At 39.6% G+C, this 16,134-nt stretch overlaps 1 long non-coding RNA gene across 1 annotated transcript in view; it reads left to right on the top strand.

The window, feature by feature from the left end:
* LOC309384740 overlaps positions 1-16,134 on the top strand; it is a 144,142-nt gene that overhangs the window by 58,009 nt on the left and 69,999 nt on the right. The window lies entirely within an intron of this gene.

The following is a 16,134-nucleotide window of genomic DNA, read 5'->3' as shown; positions in this document are numbered from 1 at the left end:
CGAGGCTCAGGGAGTGCAGCGAAATAGCCATCTCACCAGGAGAAACTTACTACCATGTTTCCCCGAAAATAAGACAGGGTGTTTTCTCCTTTTGACCCCCGAAATAAACACTTGGCCTTATTTTCGGGGAGGTCTTATTATTTTTGAAGTGCAGGAGGCGGCGAGCGTGGTCATCTCACAGCTGCTGCTGTGTTACAATATTTTGGGGGAGGGCTTATTTTTGCACATGCATTCAAAAGCCCAATTGGGCTTATTATTATCTGGGGAGGTCTTATTTTAAGGGAAATAGGGTAGAGTAGAGATACATGTTGTCTGCTGTGGCGTTTTCCTGCATGCGTGGGGATCACCTTCCCGAAGGAAGGGCAGAAAAATAAGAGCTACAGTTTCTCACGTCTGGAGGACCATGCAATATAACACCCAAGAAAAGGAAGGCAGTATTTGGAGATGGCTCCATTTTCATCCACATGTTCTCCACAAGGACTCTCTTCCCCCTGGGTTATTGTGGGATTATGGGGGTGGGGTATGCAGCCCACCAGCAAGCGGATGAGTAGGCCTTTGATCCACTGTGGGTGATTAAAGTCCTATCATCCAGACTGACAGCTTAATATACCTCAGCCAGTCAGGGTGAAATTAGTTATGTCTGTCTTGCCAAAGCTGCAACTGCCAAAATGCCTTCTGACAGTTATTGGCAGTTGGTACCCTTCTCTTTGTTTTAATATCCAGTAATATTCCAGGTCACCTATCCTCATGTTTCATACAACCTCATCTCGGCACTGCTGGAGTTACACATGCTCCTGCTTTTGTCTTTCTTGAGTGGAAACAGCTGCCTCAGCTCTCGATTCTCAAAAATATGCCCGTGTTTGGCAGCCCCTTCCTGACTGTCATATGTCGGGATGCCTCTGTGGCTTATTAATCTGAACATGGATTTTCCTATTTAATATCAACAAGGTAGCTGACTGCTGGTATTTACTAAACGCCAGCAATCATTCTTTGACGCATCAGGCACTAAGGCTTGGTCTTTTGAGAGCTGTCAGGCATCCCTGTTCTTGGATTTGCTTTGGGCCAAAGGGCAGGATGTTTTCAAACCCCGGCTTCCCTTGGGATTGTAGAAGATGAAGAAAGTTGGTTGTAGGGCTTGGAACGTAAAGCAGTCCTCCCTTTCTTCATTACGAGAAGAGCAATAGAAAGTTGATCCTGAGCCACTTCTCTAAGTGAATTCAAAACATGTCCATTTTTGAGGTTTGGGCTTCATTTCAGAGGGAGGTAATTGACTTTATTATGGTTTGATCCGCTTTGTGTTTCCTCCTCCTGCTGAATCAGGAATGATTGATATTATTAGAGAGCCAATTCCAGCCTGCACAATTTACCATATTGACTAGGGACGATGGGAATTGGAGGATCTCACATTGCCCATACCTCCACAGGAGATCAATTGCCTATTTATACCTAGACACGATTGAAGAAGCACCTCCTAGCTTAAAACCTGAAAGGATGACCAAAATGTCTTGAACATCTGGCTGAGATAGAAAATCTTATTTTTAATTCCTCCCTGCCAGCACTGTCTAAGAGCTCCTAGGAATGTGACCCAAGGATTTATAAACACATGCACTATTCATAAACTGGGGGCCTTTCAGACAATCACACTTGGTCTGGTCACTTAACTGCTACTGCAATGTGTCCTACATTTTGGCTCTGCACTGATACCCGGTTTGCCTCTAGCCACGATTCAAGGTGCTCAGTGTTACCTATAAAGCCTTCTATGGTATAGGATAGTGATGGTTTACTCTGTCAGAAATTTGGAAATGCCTAACTTGATTCTGCTGGCATCTCTCCCTCTCCCCTTCTCTCCCCCCTCCCTTTCACAAGAGAATTTTTTTTACATCTTCATTTATTTTAAAAAAAATACCATCCACTCATGTGTGATACCCCAGGATCACTTACCTTCAGTTGATGCTGTCTTGCTTTTGACAGGCCATTGTGGTCTACCTGAAGTTGTTCCAGGTCGCACAAAGCCTTCATTCTTGAAGCAGCTTTGACAAATGCTTACCTGTAGCCTCTGAAAACTGTGCGAGAGCACACTCCACTCTTGTGGGATTTTAGCAACAGCATTTAGGCTTATGTAATACTCTGGCTCCTCATTTTAACCATACTCAGAAGGATGGAAAACTGAGTCAACCTTGAGCCCCGTCAGTAATGAACTCCAGACTGTGAGCAGAGTTTGCCTGAAATGCTGCACTTTAACCACTGCACCACTGGGGCGTTTAGAGGGTCTGGGGACAATGCAACAACACACTCCATTCTCATGAGGCTTCCATAACTTCCAAAAATTGCACAAGAATGGGGCCTGTTTCCAAGAATAATCACTGGGTGTTTGTAAACAGTGCCATGTCATCCAAAACATAGTGGCATGTCACCTTTGACATGCGGGTCAAAAGTTTGCCATTACTGGCATAGGGTCTGGTTACTTGAGGGACTGCTTTCTCCCATAGTATCAATCCAGCTGACCCAATCTTGGTCCTTTAATTAAACAACGTCATCTATTGAGGCCCTGGAAGTGTGCCTTCTCTCTAGCAGCGCCTGCCCTCAGAAATGAGTCCCCAAACAGAGATTTGAAAGGCCCTCACTCTACAGTTTCAAAGCGCCTTGAAGACCCAGGCATTAAGAGAGGTGACTGAAACCCAGTTTAGAATGTGTGAGTTGTTTTCCTTTATTCTGGTTTGTTTTTGTCATTCTTGTCGCCTCTACTCCTTATTTGTGTTTTTTGTTGTTTTTAATGTTGTAAACAATTTATAAAGCTTCCCAGAGTCACGGGGTGTGAGTTAGAATCAGAATGTTCAAGTCCGATAAATTTAGAATTTCCAAATAGCGAGGTAGCCCTTTAGGTATTGTTCCAAGGACTCCAATTACAATCGGGACAACACATGATTTCTTTTTCCACAGTCGCTCAACTTCAATTTGCAAGTTGTTGTTGTTGTTGTTGTTGCTGCTGCTGCTGCTGCTGTTGTTGTTGTTGTTGTTGTTGTTGTTGTTGTTATTCCGTGCCAAGAATATATCATGACAGAAACATCTCTCACCTCCAAAAATTAAGGCCTAGACTTTATTTTCCCATTTTGACAAGATGCCACATGTTCCAATAATCCTTGCAGGATATTGTTTTTAAAACAAGATTCCTTCCTTTTAAAAAGTGGTAATTATGAAGTTATTTTCCTCCAGCTCCTGGCAAAAAGAAAAATTGGCTGGAGAAGTTGTACTGGAAGCTAGATTGTTCTTCAGGTTTCATAATAATGGAAAGCTACTTTCTGTCGCCTAAGAAGCCAATTTTCCAACCGGGTGGCATCTTACCTGACAGGCAAGGCAAAACTGTTTATTCTTCTATATGCAGTGTGGAGCTGTAGAGGTAAAATAAAAAAGTTACCAATGGAATATATTATTTGAATTTGCTGCATTTTTTTAGACCCAGATCAGGCCTAACCATGCAAAACATCCCATTCCAATGTTCAAGATGTTTCATTAGATGGAAGTAAAGAAAGAAAATCTAGGATATAGCCACCCAACTCAGAGTTGGATCGATATATTTGTTTGTTATGGTAAAACATGTCTCTGCAGAACTGGCCATTTCTAACTGGGAAAATTATTCCAACAGTTACTTCCAGTTATAGATGCAAGAACTACCTTACAAACCTGTAAATATTTATGTACAGCCAGAGCAGCAGATTGCTCTGAAAAATCCTGGGGTCCCTCTCTCTTTTTCACTCAGACTAAACAGCTGAGAGGTCAGTCAGTCACACAACAGAGTTACAGAAAGACACATTGACACACAAAAGAGGGAAACATGTCAGAAGCTTCCATTCCCCAGCCTTCTTATAAAGTATTAACCAGGACCCCAACCTTCTCAGGAGATCTGCATGATTCTATACAGAGGTGGGCTTCAAAAATTTCAGCAATGAGTTCTCTGCCTGGTTGCTTGCTGGGTGGGCGTGGCCATGGTGGGTGTGGCCTAGTTGTCCTCCTGCATCACGTCCGGGGTGGTGGGGCGGTTTGCCTTCCCCAGGCTCCGGAGCCCATTTTTCCCCTCCCCGAACCTCCCCGTCCAAGCCCCTGCAGTTACCTCGTATCTAAAATGGGCCACGTGGAGACTCCTAAGAGGGGAGGGGTGGGCGGGACCAGCCAGGGGTGGGATTTGGACATTCTCTGAACTGGCCATAACATTAGATACGGATTCTCCCCGACCTGGCCTAACCCATAGCAGCCCACCCGATTCTATATCAGAAACAAATTCTGCTCTTTTCCTAGCAATATACTCCTGCAGTGACTTGACAGAAGCCATGGGTAATGCAAATTACCTGGCTGCTCTAATGAGACTACTTTTACGTTTATGTATGAGGTGCTATATGGAAAGTGAATGGTGCTTTCTGAAACACTTTTTAAGCATTTTGCCCATCTTTTCATTCAAAATAAGTCTTGGATCAGTTCACATGAGAGCAATAACATTACAAAACACAATGGTACCGTTTAATTGGTTCCAGGAGGTGCAATGAGTACCAAAAACAATGAGTGAATCATAAGGCAACCAACACCAACTAGTTCTAGCTTGTGCACTGAGTACCAAACAAACGATGAGTACCGGGACAAAATTTTCACATCAAAATGTGTTGAGTATCAAATTCAATGAGTTGCAAAACAAGGTACCACTTTAGGTTACAAGAGAGAAAACCAGAAGAATGGGGAGGGAGAAAGGTACAAGCCCCAAGACCATGCACTGGTTCATAATGTTAAAAAAATGTGATGAACGGGTAGAATTAGGGAGGGTGGGAAATCAGGAAAAGAAGGAACCAAATGAAGAAGAATCCCAAGCCACACTCCAATTACTTTGGGGAGAGCAAGATCCCATCTAGAATAACTACAGGGACCCATGTTGCTGGCTGTTTAGTCTTAAAAAGCAACTCAATTTTGGATGGATTTCATCTGAACTAATTCTGCCCCATCCAACATGTGTGGAATACAGCATACGTACCCTTCTGAATGTGCGACTGCTGACACACAAGGAATGGGGGTTACTAACATTGGCTTTTGAGCAAATGAAATGGTTTTGTTAATTAGCAAGTATGGGTTCCCTATGGAAACCACAGGATATTTCATTTCCCCCCCCCTCTCTCTCATAAAAAAAACTATAATGAGATACTCCATTGGCAATCTCATTTTTCTCACTCTAACTTCCACACAAGAAAATCCTTGATTGTAGTCAGGAAGAATGCCTAGGAACCATCTTTCAGAAAAGAAGAAGCAAGGATGCTAGATTAGAACACATCCCATTGTTCTTTTGTGTATTAACAAAAGACCTAATTTGGGATATTAGGAAGAAATATTTATGCTTCTCCACATTTCCCTATCTGGAGGATATTGCACTTTTGACTGGTATGGATCTGTCCCACTTGAAACCTTTTTTTTCTGCTTCTCAGTCTTAAATTTGATCTAACTCTTACATTCCTATGCAAAATTGTTACCCAGACATCTTCCAATTCAAAAGAAACCATAGGCACCAAAAACCCACCTTAAAGATTTATTCCAAATAATGTACCACCAAGGAACAAACAAATCTACAGCTCTAGATTTCCAGCTCTAACATTACCAGCACTCATATGCATGCCTTTTGTTCATTAGCAACAACAAAAATTAAAAAAAAATCATTGACTTTATATTCTACAAAACAACACCCTACTTGGAACAGCTTATATCCTCCTATATCTTATATTTTAAGAAGGTACTTGGTTGATACTTAGGACACTGGCAGCAACCCGTATCAACCATTAGCACCAGTCACTGGTATTTGTGACGCATTTTTTAATGCTGAGTTGATTGAGTTTCATGTTTAATGAATAAAGTATAATAATAATAATAATAATAATAATAATAATAATAATAATAATAATAATAATAATAATAATAATAGTCATCATCATCCCCTTATCTTAAACTGGCCCATTCCCTTTATAAACAGTTCTCTAGCCTTCCATTTTTGGAGTTACAGAGGCCAATAGAAACATGACATCTGGGCCTTGAAGTACCCAAATTGTCTGTATGTTATAGGGTTATTGGCACAAGTAAAGTCAGTACTTTTATCCGCTTAGCCTGAAAAAATGATAATATAAGATAATATAATGTATGATCATACATTGCCTTGTATTATCAGTCTAAGTCCCACCTAATTTACTTATTGAGGGATTTCACTAGCTTAATATTGGGAAATGTTCTTAATCACACAGTGCGTATTCAGTTTAGTCCAAACCAGTTCAAAGGGCATCTTGGTGCCGATCTTGGAATAGCCTTGCTTAGAATTTCAGAGATGGGTCTGCTTAATGCAGTGATAATTTAATAGAATTATCTATCTGCCATCTGCCAGTATTCCTTATCTTCTTTTCCTGTTTTCCCAGCATTGCAATTTCTTCCAGAGAGCTAGGTCTTTCTTCATAAAATGATAATTTGAGCCTGGTCTTTTGTGCATTGAGTAAGAATTCTGGATTGATTTGTTCAATGACCCATTTGTTTGTTTTCTTGGCCATTCATGATAAGTTCAGGACTTTTCTCCAACACCAAAGTTCAAAAACATCAAGACTCCTATTCTGCATCTTCAAAACCTAAGTTCTGCTTCCATAGACTGTCACAGGGATATGAGTGGTTCAAAAATGTGGTTAATAATAATATGATATGGTGGAGAAAGGAGCTGACGTCACGACGATGCGGATGTGCGATCTCGGAGCTCCGAGATCGCAGCTGATACTTTTACCACTGGATGGTCATCTAGATCTAAACCATCACAAAGAGTCGGTGACAGGAAAGAGTATGTCTTGCTGATCTCAGGGATATTGCAAAGTCCATGATTGATCCAAGAGAATCTCTTCTAGCCGGTGATAGAAGTGCAGCCCCAAGCTGCTGAAGTTGAGGACAGCCGGAGGAAAGCGGAAAGAGAAAGTGTGTCCATCTGGTGAGGAAATTTTATTTTTACAAAAGAGACTGCCCAAAAAAGATTAAAACCAAATCAAACTTGTAAAGGAAAGGAAAGAAAATAAGTGGTGAATTTAAACTATTTTGGACAGTATGTTATCCTTTTTTAAAAATTGTCTTCTATGGATGGGAGTTTTGCAAACACTTCCTACTTTTTAAAGTGAAAGTATTGGCTTTTCTTCTTCTACCTTTTTTTTAACCTATGGATTTTTTTTTTTCACAATACTGGCTTGGATGGGTTTTTTTTTCTTTTTATTTTGTTCTATTTAAGAGCCTTGTTTCTTTTAAGCTTGGAATATAAAGAGGATATAAAAGGAATATAAAGAGAGCAGTAACATCAGAGGGAAAAGAAGTTACACTGCCATGTGGAGGCTGGAGGCCGAGTTCTAGAAATATTTTTCTCTCTCTTTTCTTTGATCATTTTGACCTTGCACTTCAAAGGTTTTAGGTTGCAAAGAGATAAGATGGGTTGTTTATGCAGGTGCCCTTTGGATGTCTCTTTGGTAGCGAGAGAGAAGTGAAAAACAAAGCTTTGTTTTCCAACTAGAGTGGCAGTGTTTATAAATTGGACAATGACACAATACCAAGAAGAAACCATAACATTACAACAGATTATGTTTGAAATTCAAAAAATTATTAGAAACATCAGAGAGAATTGAGAATAAATTGGAAAATATAGATGTTAATATAGCAAAATTTGATGAAATTGAAGATAGCCAGCTAATGGAAAAAGTGGAGGTTAGAGTCTTAAAAACCCAAGGGAAAAATGAACAAAGAGGCAAGATAACTGTGGATATTGACAGTGATCTGTGCCTGGTTGGAAATAGAAAGAATGGAACATGGAAAGGGAAGAGAGATGGAAAGGAGCTCTACCCCAGATTTCAAGGTATAGAAGGAGAAAAAAGAGAAGAATTGATGGATTTAAGGAGAGGAACTTTGACAAAAGCACTACTGATAACCAAAGATAAGCTGATTAAAGAAGATGATGGAGGATTTCAAGAATTTATAAGACATGCAACAAGCAACAAGGTGCGAAGAGAAGACCACACAAAGTTGATTAAGGAAATAACCAGAAGATTAATCCCACATAAGGCAAAAGAAATAAGACTACTACTACTGGAAAGACACAGGTTGAGACATGAAAAGTATTAACAAAAGACTAGCTAAATAATTAAAATTAGAGCATTATGTTAAAAATGAAGTGATAATGGATATAGCTAGATAGATAATTGGTAATTATAGAATGTATGCATATGTATTGGTTTGACAAGAGAAATTTTGTATAAATTTTTAAATTGTGACCATGAAAGGAGGTTTAGAAATTTTGTTATGTATGAAAGCCTATAATATTGAAATTGGATGTAAATTGTAAACAATGATTAAGAAAGGAGGTTTAGAAACTTTGTTATCAAACATAATTAATTTTTATTTAGAACATTTCACAAAGATAGAATGTTGTTGGATGATATTGAAACTAGACAATGGAATGCCATTATGTGGTTTTGCTTTGAATTTTGGAATATTTGTTATAAAGGGATGTTAAAACAACTATAGTCATATGAAGGATGAGGTATGATGATAGTAATATAAATATCAAATATAAATATATTTGATGTAAAATATATAATTTGATATGGATTATAGGTGATGACTGTGGAAGGGATGCACGAAAGTTCTTTGTAGCCAATTGACACACTTTTTATAATTTGTAATGGAATATGTTTTTATGATGTTCGTTGTGTCTTGTTTGTTTGTGTCTATTCAAAAAATAAATTAATAAATAATAATAATATGATATGATGTTGTGATATGATATAATATAACAAGAATTGCTCGCACTATTGTGATCTTTATAGATCTAGACTTGTCATGGAATCTGAATATCTTTTCTAAGGCTTTTCTGGTTGCTCTACCAAGTGGTAGTATGTATTTCTTTACTGTTGTTTATTTACTATTCATGTTTGATGCTAAGCGGCAGGATCTATTTACCACTTCAGTATCTTCATTGTTAATTCTAGGATGGGCTGATGTACACATTTTCAACAGCATGCTGGCATATATGTAACGTTTTTTGTAAGGCTGTCTTTTTGGCAAGACAGAAAGTGGTATCACATAGAATATATTTAATATATTCTATTCTATCTATATATCCTCTTAATATATTTAATTTCCAGAGGGGAGAAATTTGTAGATGAGGTTCTTCAGCTAAGATAAGATAGCAGCACAGGGCAGAAGTAGCCTGCTTTTCTCTACCCTCTTTAAATGATTTCCTTTTTATTGCCTGCCTTAAGGAAGTCATCTGGGGCTTTGGAATCCCAAATATTTGGATGCATGACTTTGAACTGTTGGCTTTCATTTGTGCAGTGACTAAGAATCACATATGGATGATTCCCTTTAGGGCAGTGTGACTGGGCTGAGAGATGGAAATGCCACATATTTTCCTCACTTAATTGTCAGTTTTTTGCATCAGCTGATTGCTAACTAAGCTAGAAAAATAGTTTTTACTTTATTATTTTATTGACTTCATATTGACTGCTAAAATATCTCTTCCCTTGGTCAAACTCTGCCTCCAATGAATGTAATTGAGCATCATTTTTATGCAGATTGGATTCACAACTCAAATCATGGTTCGTTTAAACATGGTTTCATAAACCACAGTTAGCTAACATACCAAGTAAAAGCTGAACGAACCACATTATGACCTAGATATTCTGTGAACATTCTTTGATCACTCATTGGAAATTTTGGCAATTCTATGGAAAAGAAGGCTAATAAAGTACAATAGCCCAGCCTTTGTCTAGCATCCAGAAATCAGAAATCCACTTTCAGTACAGTATGCATGACTTGCTGGGCCAACATGATTAAAAAAAAAATCCCCAGTTTTCAATTGGATCCGTGAAATATTTCTGGAGAAAACCACAGTCCAACCTTAAAGGATGTGTTGGTTTGGATCAAGTTCTCATTTTTAGCGTCTGCTTGAACTGCATCCTGTTAAAATCAGTTGTAGATCTACTAAGTAGTGCAATCTTGTGTGCTGTTGTATAAAGCCTATTTCTCCAGATTGGCGCCCTCCAAATATTTAGGATTTAGGATTTTAGGATCCCCATTTCTGTTGTAATGTCTCAGGAGAGCACCAAGTCAGAGAAGGCTTGCTTTATCAATACAAGATTGTACCCTGTTTCCCTGAAAATAAGACCTCCCTGGATAACAATCCCAATTGGGCTTTTGAGCGTATGCGCTAAAATAAGGCCTCCCCCCAAAATAAGCCCTCCCTGAAAATATTGCAATGCAGCAGCAGCCATGAGGTGACCACACTCACCGCCTCCTGCACCTGAAAAATAACAAGACCTCCCCGAAAATAAGGCCAAGTGCTTATTTCGGGGGGGGGGTGTATCAAAAGAAACTAAAACCCTTTCTTATTTCTGGGGAAACATGGTATTTGTAGCTCAGGATTGAACTGAGGAGTCCTTGGTGCCCTCTGAGCTTGGTGGGTTTTCCTGCAGAAGTTTCATTACCCAACCAAGTTACATCATCAGTGCACTGATGATGTTACCTAGTTAGATCATGAAAATTGCACTGGTGATCTCACCTGGTTTGGTAATGAAATGCCTGCAAGAAAATCACCAAGTTCAGAGACCACCAAGGACCCCACAACTTAGGCTTGCTTTGCTTGTCTCATGATGTGTAAGGGCAAGAAAGCAATCACATTTATTTCAACAGGAATGGATTGCACTTTTCACTGGCAAAAGACTACATTCACACATGCCCATTCCTGGCAGGCTTTTTTTTTTTTGGAAGGTATTATTTGGGCAGGCCGGGAAGCAAAAATTAGCAACAGACCTGCAATCCTGAGAGGTGGGTATGCCAAGTAACCTGTTTCACTTGTCAAATCTGAACCGAAGGTAAGAAGAACTGGTAGGAAGGGGGGACTGCAAGAGGTTAAAACTTTTGCCCCAGTATTTACTTTAGTTGGCTGCCACACTGCATAATAATCTGTCAGCACTTCAGGTGGGGATTTATTTGTGCATTAAAATGGCCTGGGGGAAGCGGATGCAGACACTCTGCAGCATGCTGGAAAATGTGCCTTTAGCACTGTAGGAGAAGGCAGCCTCTCCAACTATTTCCTTCTTTTAATAAGCGCATTTAATTAAAGTCATAGAACTTGTTTTACAATTCTTTTTTTTTTATTAAGGAGGGGAAACTTGTGGCTGAAAGAAAGGACTGGATTACAACGAGAGGGTTAAATAGTACCTAGCAGTTCTTAATGGAAAACACCTTGACAGTTTTTCCTTTTAGTTTTGGGGATGGAAAGTTAATGTGTTTTGTTAGTTTCTATGATTTCTACCCCAGTGTGCAATGTTTCTCTTTGAGATTCATGCTTGGCGTTTATGTATGTTGCAGAATTACCACTTTTTCCCCAAATGTAGTCAAGATATTTGTTGCGGTGGTTTGGTTAGTCTCATTTTAGCATGCCTTTCCCCCCCCCTTGATAGAAATTTCTCAGCTCACTGGTTGGTTGCAATAAGCAGCTTGAGGGGAAAGTGTGAGAAAACAAACTTTATTTATGTATTATGCAGCTGCAGAATTGGTCTGGTGCAATGGAGCCAGCTTGTTTCATCTGCAATTTAGACTGAAGGGCAAAAGAGACAAATAATGTAAAATCTTAAACAGGCAGTAAATTTCATGTCAAGTTGTGAAATGTTTTCTTTTGGGGGGGGGGGTGCGGTTGCGAAGCCTATTTTTAATAGGATTTGTAAAAGTCATCTATTGCCTTGCTCAGAAGCTTCTTGTCCACAGTATAGTGGACAAACTTTTGCAAGATTTCGTATTTATTCCCCACAAAAGCTCAAAGACCCAACAACTAAACCCAAAGCACATCTCAGATTAAATAATTCTGGACCCACGTCTTTGCTTTGAGTATCGCAACTGAATGCAGTGCCAGACACAGAAGACTACTGGTACTTTCCCCCAAACCTTTACAATATTTCAGCCATCTAATTCAGAGCTGGGAACTGAGTGATTTATTGCTGCTGTTGTTTAAGTGTTTGAGAGTGCTAAACCTGTGCCAATCTATTGCTGATCCCTTGGGGATTGGCAGCAGATCCAGTCTACCTTCTGCCCACTATAGTACAACTTTAAACTTTAAAGCCGAGGTGGCGCAGTGGTTAGAGTGCAGTATTGCAGGCTACTTCAGCTGACTGCTAGCTGCAATTTGGCAGATCGAATCTCACCAGGCTGAAGGTTGACTCAGCCTTTTATCCTCCCGAGGTGGGTAAAAGGAGGACCCAGATTGTTGGAGGCAATATGCAAACTGCTTAGAGAGGGTTGTAAAGCACTATGAAGCAGTATATGAGTCTAAGTGCTATTGCTATTAATCAGGGACATGGATGCCACCTGTTGTTGGCCTTCAGTTCTTCCTATCAAAGCACATTCAGAAGTAAATCTTGGTGCAGTTCAATAACTACCAGGAGGTAAGTTAAATACAAATACCAGGAGGAATGTGTAAGTACAAATATCCTTTTGGAGAGCCAGTTTGAGGTAGTGGTTAAAGGCCAGTCCTGCTTTAGGAACAAAGTCAGCTGAGTGTCCTTGGGCCAGTTATTTTCTCTCAGTCCAGGAAGGAGGTGATAGCAAGCTACTTCTGAAAAATCTTGCCAAGGAAATTTCAGGGATTGAGACTGGGTTAAAGAACCAAGTACATTGGCATGCATGCCCACAAAGCAAAACCCCTTCTAAAGCCTCCCCCAATTAATTCTACCCAAGGAAGAAAGACAGCAGAAAAACGTAACTATTTCCCGGTATCGTGGTGGCTAGAACACCAGTGATGGACCAGGAGTCATGCATCAACCCTGCCCTCCCCATTCCACATGGGATCTATAATGATATGTCCAAAGGATTTGTCACAGCTCTTTGCACAAGTTAGAAAGCATCTATGGAGATTCTCAGGCATCCAGGTCATGGTTGTCCCTTTTTTCTAAAGGCACCTAGACTAATTTTGTTTTTCCTTGAAGATGTTTTGCTTTTCATCTGAGAAGCTTCTTCAGTTCTGTTAGAACTAGTTAGAAAGGGACATGGGGAAACTTGGGAAATGTCTGCATCTCTTTAGCAGTTTATGAAAAATATTACAGTTGGATTTCTAGTGAGTTTTCACTAGAGGTGAAAACCTCTGTCCCCCCCCCCTTCTATTCTCTTTTTCTCTCTATTCCTTCCTAAGCGCCTCAAAAAAAAAAAAAAAAAGAGAGAAGATAATATCTAAACAACTGAGTCTGTATTTTTAGCAATTTTTGCCCTGGCTATTATGTCTGTCATCAACCCCTAAAATCTGTCGTCCGTACCCCCTTTTTTTTGGGCAGAAATTACCAGTTGGTGAACTGTTTGTTTGTTTGTTTCTTTGTTTGGATTTATATGCCGCCCTTCTCCAAAAGGACTCAGTGGAACAAGCTAACATGAATGTTGAAGAACCAAGTTTCTGAACTCACTTTATATCAATTTGAAATAGGAATTTCTCCACCTTACCTTTTTGTTTTAACCTAGGACTTTTACAGTTTTTATAGATAGAGAGAAATAATAGATCGATGATAGATAGGAGAAAGAGAGAGTGAGTGTGTGGCAGGTGTAGAGGCTGACAGAGAGAGAGAAAGAGAGAGAGAGAGAGAGAGACAGACAGACAGACAGAGAGAGAGACAGAGAGACAGACAGATGATAGACAGACAGACAGACAGATAATAGGTAGAGATAAGAGAGGGGGAATCATTTTTGGGGAAATGGAGCACTGTTGTGACACCTTATTTTCATTTGAATCAAAGTAGGAAAACAGTGAGGACAAAACTAGCCAGGCATTTTGGTTGAGTTTCATCAGTCGCATATACTGTATTATACAACCAATTTGTATATACTGAATTATACAACCAATTTCGTTGTATTTAAGTACAATGACAATAAAGATTATACTTATACTTATCTGGTCATGTAGCGGGAATGGAGCATGTGCATAGGTTTGGCACATACTACTGACACACTGGTAGAGGAAACTTGCTCTAGCAGGAAAGCTGTTGTATGCTGGCCAAGTTAAACTCTAGCACAGAGACACTTTTTATGACCTTCAGCAAGTTATAGGCATTTGGGAACTCAGAAGCCCTCCATAACTTTGTTCAGCTTCTTATTTCCATCTTACACCAACTCAACTGATTATTATGTAAGCTCTGGTTTGGACCTGAGCAGAACTAGTCCTTTTAAGTTGTTTTCTCATTTCTTCATTTAAAAAAAACATTTTTTATTAAACAGTTTTCTTCATTTATATCACAGTTTTCATCTTTACAACACTTCGTTCCTATCACCCATCTCCTCCCACTTACGATTGCATGACTGTAACTTTGCGGCTTGTATCCTTATGATTTATATTGATATTGATTGTTTCCTGATTGCTGATTTTTACCCTATGACAATCATTAAGTGTTGTACCTTATGATTCCTGGCGAATGTATCTTGTCTTTTTATGTACCCTGAGAGCATATGAACCAAAGACAAATTCCTTGTGTGTCCAATCACACTTGGCCAATAATGAATTCTATTCTATTCAGTATCAGTATACATCCGATATGCATGCAGTTATATTTTGTGTTTCCCTGACAATAAGACAGGGTCTTTTTTTTTTTGACCCCCCCCCCCCGAAATAAGCGCTTGGCCTTATTTTCAGGGAGGTCTTATTATTTTTGAGGTACAGGAGGTGGCAAGAGTGGTTACCTCATGGCTGCTGCCATGTTGCAATATTTTCGGGGGAGGGCTTATTTTAGTGCATGTGCTCAAAAGCCCGATTGGGCTTATTTTCCGGGGAGGTCTTATTTTCGGGGAAACAGGGTACAATCTTCTATTGATAAAGCAATCATTCTCTGACTTGGCACTCTCCTGATGCATTACAACAGAAATGGGAATCCTAAAAGTGTTGCTCTCACATATTTGGAAGGCGCCAATCTGGAGAAATAAGCTTTATACAACAGCACACAAGATTGCACTACTTAGTAGTCTACAACTGATTTTAACAGGATGCAGTTCAAACAGACGCTAAAAATGAGAACTTGATCAACTTACAACTACAACTGAGGCCCAAAATTTCTGTTGCTAACCAAAGTGGTTGTTAAGTGAGTTGTGCCCCGTTTTTACAATTATTTTTGCTGCAATCATTAAGCAAATCACTGCAATTGTTAAGTGAATCAAGCAGTCATTAAGCGGATCTCGCTTCCGCTCCCCATTGACTTTGCTTGTCGGAAAGTTGAAAATGGTAATCATATCACTCCAGAACAGGGCAACCATCATAAATATGTGACAGTTGTCATGCACCTGAGTTTTGATTGCATAGCCATGGGTAATGCTACAATGATGGTAAGTGTACAAGATGATCATAAGTCACTTTTTTTCAGTGCCATGGTAATTTTGAACACCTACTAAACAAAAGGTTGTATATTGAGGACTACCTGTATCAGACAGAACAGAATGGTCCTAAATATACATTCAGGATAAACAGTTCACCAGTGCAAGGTCTGGGACCAATTCCCCCTTTTAAATGCTCTTTATCAATAGCACTTAGCAATAGCACTTAGACTTATATACAGCTTTATAGTGCTTTACAACTCTCTCTAATTGGTTTTACAGAGTCAGCATATTGCCTCCAACAATCTGGGTTCTCATTTTACTGACCTTGGAAGGATGGAAGGCTGAGTCAATCTTGTGCCTGGTGAGATTCGATCTACCAAATTGCAGGCAGCCAATGATCAGCAGAAGTAGCCTGCAAGTACCGCACTCCAATCACTGCGCCATTGCAGCTCTTAATAGGCAATTATCGCTGCCTGGACTCCAAGATTTTCTTTTCCTTTATTCTTTTCTAATTTCTAATTCATTGTTTACTGAGCATATATAGCTTGCTGAGCAAAAACTCTCCAGCGAACCAAGCAAACAGGCCCAGGCATAAATGATAGGGAGACGTGAAAGTTCAGGCATATGGACTTTTTATTCCCCGCTGCCATGAGGAAATCGAAATGGGAAGATTGCACTTTTCCTGGCTTCTGTCGTGCATGGCTTTAGTGTCAAATTGGATGCCTTCTCTTTGATGATGTCATGGAGCAGCAGCCTTTTTTA

The sequence above is a fragment of the Natrix helvetica genome (genome assembly GCF_964273705.1).
Source record: "Natrix helvetica genome assembly, chromosome: 1".
NCBI lineage: Eukaryota > Metazoa > Chordata > Lepidosauria > Squamata > Natricidae > Natrix > Natrix helvetica.
The sequence above is the reverse complement of the archived record's forward strand: the minus strand, read 5'-3'. Positions and strand labels throughout refer to the sequence as shown.